Here is a 7,614-nt window from a genome sequence, read left to right on the forward strand (position 1 = left end):
ATTTGGAAGGTCTAAGAATTTCCAGTTTAGTGTTTCATATAATTGTGTGATTGTGGCTGATTTTATTATCTGGACCACATTAAAATAGAGAAAAACTAAAGAGAAGGAAGAAGAAGGAAAAAGGTACGTGGTGCTGGTAAATTGGGAAAAGCTCTGTTGGCTAGGAGTCCAGAGTTTGGGATTTCAGCATCAACTTTACCACTAGTGAGCTTTGTGGCTTAGGGTTTTCTGAACCTCAATTTCCTCATCTATAATATAGAAGGTTTCGAATAAAAATACTTTCCTGCTTTTAAATTTAATGAATCTAAAATCTATATTTTTTTCAAAAACTATTTACATTTTGTTTAAACTGATCCCTACCTCACTGAGAGATCTTTGAGTGTCTTTTAAAACTTTGCCTTTGTTTCTCCATGTGTAGACACCTAAGTATCTCAAAGAGATATTGTGAGAAAGAAAGATGACAAAACACTTAGTTGTACAAAACCCCAAGGAGGGAGCAAAGTAAATAAAACCTACAAATTAGCTCCAGATTCCATATTATTCTGAGATTTCCTATAACCAAACCTCAGTTGCCACCCAGTCATAAAATGATTTCTACCCATTGGATGTTCTTTAATTTCCCCTTTTAGGATTGCCAGATTTTCCAAGTAAAAATACAAGACACCCAATTAAATTTGAATTTCAGATAAACAATGGATTCTTAAAAAATAACTGTTACAAATATTGCATAGTATAGACTTATACTAAAAATCATTGTTTACCTGAAATTCATATTTAACTGGGCACTCTGTATCTCCTTTTTTATTTTCCTGGCAATCCTACACCTAACCTTACTTTAGGAAAAGTAGGCATTTCCTAAATGGTATTATATATGTGATAATTGACTTTTTAGAATGAATAGCCTATCTGAATAAAAAAGTTTAAAACAATGTTTCTAAGTGATATTTTAGTTATCTTTGAATAATAAGTCTGGGTACATATCATTGTCCCTCTCTTCCTCTACCCCTTCCACACTTCAAGAATATCTTTAGTTGGGGAAGGGTATAGCTCAGTGGTAGAGTGCGTGCTTAGCATGTGCACAAGTTCTTGGGTTCAATCCCCAGTACCTCCATTAAAATAAATACACAAATAAATAACCTAATTACCTTCCCCCACAAAAATATATTTTTTAAAAATTAAATTAAAAGCTTTAAAAAGTAAAGAATATCTTTCATGTGAGAAAAGTCTTTTGTAAGCATCTCAGATGCCGTATCTGCAAATATGCATGAGGTTAACTAGACTGCTCTATAGGGAGAGATGGGAATAAGGGTAAGGGGGGGAATAGGAGGAAAGGAAAGTACAGTCGGGGGAAATGTAAAAAGAAGTAATCGTGTTAGCCTCTCTTTCATATTTACCATTTCTTTATCTGATCGTATGTAGGCCATGGGGCTTGATAAACCATAAACTAAAACTTGATCAGTACATACACACAAAAACTTGTACCTGAATGTTTATGGCAGCTTTATCATAATAGCCAAAAAAGTAGAAACAACCCAAATGTTCATGGACAGATGAATGCATAAACAACATACAACATTATTCAGCCACAAAAAGGGTACCGATACCTGCAACAACATGGATGAAACTTGACAACATTTAATTTAGTGAAAGAAGCCAGACACAGTCACAAGTTGCATGATTCCATTCATATCAAATGTCCAGAACAGATAAATCTATAGAGAAAGAAAGTACATTACTGGTTGCCAGGGGCTGTAAGGAGTGGAGAATGGAGAGTGACTGCTGATGGGCGCGTAGTTTGTTTAGTTTATTTTGAGGTGACAAAAATGTACTAAAATTAGATGACAGTGAGGGTTGCACAACCCTGTTTCTCTACTAACATCCACTGAACTGTACACTTTAAAGAGATGACTTCCATGGTATAGGATTAGAACTCAATAAATCAGTTATTTTTTAAAAGTCGATGCATTAAAAAAAAAATTGATCATATCTCAGGTGACCCTACAGAACCACTGAAACAGAGGCATTTCTAAAGAGCCAGCAAGTAACAAGAGTAGCTATTATTTGCATTCCTACCATCCAAGGAGCTTCGATTAATATTACTGTTTATTAAAGTTTTTAATCTCCTTTCATTTTAACAGTGACCCTATGCAGTATTATTGTTCTTGGGAAATGAGGAAATAGATATTGAGAGACTAATTTGTTTGAGGCTTACACGGGTAAGTAAGGTGCAGGGCAGCATCTGACTCCACAGCCCAGGACAGCCCCAGTCACACCTGTCCATCAGGGAAGCCCAGAATGACAGGGATTCTAGCTAAGTCTAGAAACAGGACAGTCAGGGCACTGCCAGCTGCCCTGCTGATCACTCTTTCCTCTCCAGCAGACGTTCTTTCTGGCTAAAGGAACTTGTTTTTGTTTTTACCACATTCTCAGCCTTCCTCAACCTTACTGCATAGATCTGTTTCTTGCTTTAGATGCTGCTTGGTAATTTCCTCATCCCTAGACGTCTTTAACAAAAGGTGCTTAGACTCTTGGAGCCCAGCAAAAGCTCTGCGTGGTATTTCGCCTGTAATCAAAACTTAATGGCAGAATGCGCTCACATGTTGTGAGGTGCTTCACTCTGTCTCCCGGCCCCTACGCCCCTCCTGCTGCTCAGCCACACGGTGGAACAGGAAAGCATCTGTAGGTATAGGGCTTGGTGTCCAGTTTGGCTTATAGTCCTGCCCCTGCCTCCTGAACTGGATGATGGAGTGAGGTTTGAACTCATCAGGGGCTTCTCCTCAGGGCCATCTGGAGAGCTGGGCATCTTTCCTCCTCCCTTTCTGTCTGCACCAGGAAGGAAGCCTGCTTATCTGCTCCCTTCTTCCACTACCTCCCACCACTGCCATCCCCCCTCCCCTTGCCGCCTTTCCCTGTGGCTGCAAGGTTGCCATGCCAATAGGGTTCCCATGGTTACTAACAAGAGCAGCTGCATTCCCATAGGCTGCACCTACCTAACAAAAGAGAAAGGGAGACCAGTATTGCCCCCAGGGCAAAAAGAGAGACCAAAGGAGTCTCCGTCCTGGGGACTTTGGAGGACAGGTTTATCTCTGATGTCTCCAGGCTGGACCTTGAACGAAATCCCGCTGCCTCCGCTTGAGTTCTCTCTTCCCTAAACCCAGGAAGAGAAGCGCCTGGCACCAGTTCAAGTCCATTGTTTTACCAATAATGTGGGGTCCATATAGTCACCACATTGTGAAGATCCTGTTAATATGTAAATATTCTAATACATCTGGGCTCTTTGTCTAGCTAGGAAAATGGCAAAATGCAAAACACACTCTGCTGTCTCCTCTATTGCCTGTGGTGTCTGAGAATCTGCTTTTCTCCTCATGGTATTCCTCCTGGAATTGACTACCTTGGGCCATATCAGGTTTTTGGGTTTTGTCTTTTTTTAAAAACAAAGTTTGTTTTCTCTAAAATAGAAAGAAATATATTTTACTATAAAATTCAAAAAGAAAATAGGAAAAAAATTCACAGTTCCAAAATCAAAGTATTTATTTCTTCTTTTAAAAATATACAGGCTTTGTTGTTACTGGTTTGTCTTACATAGTTGTGGAACCTCATTTTTGAAATACAATTTACTTTATTCAGATTTTGCTATGGTGAATTTTCTCTCTGTTTCTATCAGTTGTCAAATAAAAATGTCAAGCAGAGGGGGTATAGCTCAGTGGTAGAGCATTTCACTGCAAATAAAAATGGCAATTCCTCAGAAAAACATAGTTACCTTCTGTGTCCTGAAAGCAGGGTAAATTTCTCTCTGAGAGAAAAGAGACTCATCTTTGAAGATGAGCAGTCAACACCAAGAAGAGGTTCCATAAACAGACCTCACTAAAGTAGCCCTTATCCTCCATCAGTTGCTCTTATGTTTCCTAGTCACTTCCACACAATTTATTGTTCCTTGAAGTCCAAACACTCTTCCCTTTGTTAAAAGGGTAAGAAAGCCCACAAGTCTAAACATTTATTTGAGTTTCACGTCTTTTCTATGACCTCACATGAATATGAACATTAATAAAAATTAAGTGCCTTTTCTCCTGTTAATCAGTCTTTTGTCAGCTTAATTCGCAGGTCCCAGATACTGAACTTAGAAGGGTAGAGGAAAAGCTTTTCCTCTCTGAGACACCCATGCTCATAGCAGCTTTATTCATAATAGACAAGAGATGTAAACAATCCAAGTGTCCAATGATGGATGAATAAACAAAATGTAGTGTATACATACGATGGAATGGGAATATTACTGAGCCTTAAAAGAGGAAGTTCTGCTACATGCTATAACATAGCATTGTTGAACCTTGAAGACATTGTGTTAAGTGAAATAAGGAGTCACAAAAAGATAGTGAAGTATCCAGAGTACATTCATGGAAACAGAAAGTAGGAGGTTGGCTGCCGGGGGCCAGGAGGAAGAGGACTATAGTATAGAGTTTCAATTTACAAGATGAAAAATTTCTGAAGATGGGTTGCACAGCAATATGAATATACTTAACACTACTGAACTGTACACTTAAAAACATTTAAGATGATAAGTTTTACCTTATATGTGTTTTACCACAATTTAAAAAACCCAAATAAACATAGACTTGCCATATGACCCCGCAGTCCCACTCTTAGGTACATACCCAGGAGAAAATAAAAAATACATATGTCCACATAAAAACTTATGCAGGAATGCTCATAGCAGCATTATTCATGATAGTCAAAAAATGGAAACAAGCCAACAGTCCATCAACTGATAGATCAACAAAATGTAGTATATCCACACACTAGAATATTATTCAGCTATAAAAGGAATGAGGAACTGATACATAAATAAACCTTGAAAACATTGTGCTAAGAAGCCAGACACAAAAGCTACATATTGTATGAATCTGTTTATATGAAATGTCCAGAATAGGCATCTATAGAGACAGAAAGATTAGTGTTTGCCTAGGGGCTGGGAGAGACAGAGTAACAGCTCATGGGTATGGTTCATTTTTGAGCATTGTGGTGATGGTTGTGTATCTACTGTATGTAATGATATACTATGAACCACACAATTACACACTTTACTTTTTAATATAATAAATAGTACTTTATGATATTTTAAAGAAGGACTTAAAATAATAAACTATGTTCACAGATATGAAGGTTCAACATTGTAAAGCTGCCAAAGTAATATGTGTATTTAAAGCACTTATAATCAAAATTCTAAACATTCTTATTGGAACTAGAGGAAAAAGAAGTCCATTTGAAAGTATAAATTTATGAAAGTAACGAACAATTTTGAACAGATATGTCAAGAGCCTGAATGACAAATATCAATATATAACATAAAATGACAGCAGTTAAAAGAGAGGTGCTCTTTTTCAAAAATAACAAACCTATTAATCAAATAGAATATGAAATCCAATGATAGAACTATATAAAATGACAAATGAAATAAATAGGGAAGGAGTGTCACTGGCAAAGATCATTAACAATTCCCAGGAAATGAAAATAGAATCCGGGTGAATTATACACTTTAAACGGGTGAAATGTATGGTATGTGAATTATATCTCAATAACATTGAAAAAAAGTATATAAGTCTCAGTAAATTGTTGAGTTCTAAAAGCTCCAGTAGCTTAATGTGAAAAGTCAAACAAACCACACCTCTTGGGCTGAATCTCTAGTTAACTAGGGAGGAATTCTTTTAACTTTGTTCTAATTCCTAGGCTCAGCAAATTTAGTCTAGAATCCCTGCCATAAATGAATTGCTTCTTTAATTCCTGGATGTTGTCAAGGTGAATGGAACAAAGGGGACTAACTTTCCTAAACATTCATTGAGGGGCAATGCCTAACATCACACTGTGTTGTCCAGGGCAACTTATTTCTGTTTCCCTTCAATTTCATCATATCTAAAATGGTAACAGTAATAAGTATCATTCCTGCTAGTGTGCATAAGAAAAAGAGAATTACTGGGTGTCTCCAATGGAAAACCAGGCATTGTTTAGAGCAGAGCCTTATGAATTATGTGTTTCTAGACTCTCATTGCTGTAGGGAGAAAAAACTGTCTTCTGCCCTCTTAGGTTCTGTGTCTGGGCCTGAGAATTAAACCGACATAAGAACAAATTAACAGGAGAAAAGCATACAAATTTTATTTAATATCTTTAGGAGCCGACGGGAGTTTTAATAGGAAAATGAAGACACAAAGAAGCAGTCAGAACCAAGAGCTTGTATACTTTTTAAATGAAGAAATGATAAATTTAAGAAGAAGCGATAAGACAAAGAATTTGAGCTCGCGGCAGCAAATTATGGGAAAATATGTGGGGGGGTGGGCGAGGGAAAGATGGATTACTTTAGTGGGTCTGTTTGAACAGGTCCATTTCTGCACTGACTGCCAGTCTCCAGTGACATGAATGTTCTTTTCTTCCTGGTGCAGGGAGGACACTTTTCTCATGGGAAATTTTATGACCTGCTTATAGGTAACAGGGAGGGAAGAAGGCCCTTCCAGCACCTGCTGTTTCTCAAGTGTCTTCAGCCCAAAATAATCAATTCGCCAAAGTAGCATATTTTGGGGTGTCACTTTCTGACCTTCATTGCCCTTGAGCTATACTTTTCAATTCTGTAAATTGTAGATAACTAATAGAAATGCCAAACAATTCTTGCTTATACACACAAATTAATTCTGTCAAGTGAAGGTTCAGTTGGCTTCCCTTCCCCTGAATCTTGGAAAAAGTCAGGTTGCCAATCTACTTGTAAACTCATTTTGAAATTCGTTTACTCCAAGTTTGTGTTTCTTTTGCTTCTCCTTTGAACTGGTTATGACATCTTACTGGTTCCCTTATTAATAATTAATTGAAGTATAGTTGATTTAGGATGGTGTGTTAGTTTCAGGTGCATAAAAAAGTGATTCAGATATATATAATATATATATATATTTCAGATTCTCTTCCATTATAGATTATTATGAGATGTTGAATATAGTTCCCTGTGCTATACAGTAGGTCCTTATTGTTTACCTACTTTGTACATAGTGCTGTGTATCTGTTAATCACAAACTCCTAATTCAACCTTTCCCCTTTGGTAACTTTAAGTTCAGTTTCTATGTCTGTGAGTCTATTTCTGTTTTGTAATAAGTTTATTTGTGTCATTTGTTTAAATTCCACATATAGGTGACATTATATGGTATTTGTCATTCTCTGTCTGACTTACTTCCCTTAGTATGATAATCTCTAGGTCCATCCATGTTGCTGCAAATGGCATTATTTCATTTTTCTTTATGGCTGAGTAAGTAGCATTCCATTATATATACAATACATATATATCACATTTTTATCCATTTATCATTTATCTATCAATGGATACCTAGGTTGCTTCCATATCTTGGCTACTATAAATAGTGCAGCTATGCACATTTAACATGTTCTTTTTTAAAAAAAAAATCTGAGAGTCTTATTTTACTTTTTTTCTTTTTTGACTATTTTTAAACACTTTTTTACCCTTCTGTTCCTGGTAAAACAAGAAAGGGCAATTCTGGATGTGGGCTCTTTCCAGTGTGACACAAAACTTAGTTAAAGTGAAAGGGTAGACACTTACTTTACAAAATTTTATTTTGAATTTATTTT

The sequence above is a fragment of the Camelus dromedarius genome, chromosome 34 (assembly GCF_036321535.1).
Source record: "Camelus dromedarius isolate mCamDro1 chromosome 34, mCamDro1.pat, whole genome shotgun sequence".
Taxonomy (NCBI): domain Eukaryota; kingdom Metazoa; phylum Chordata; class Mammalia; order Artiodactyla; family Camelidae; genus Camelus; species Camelus dromedarius.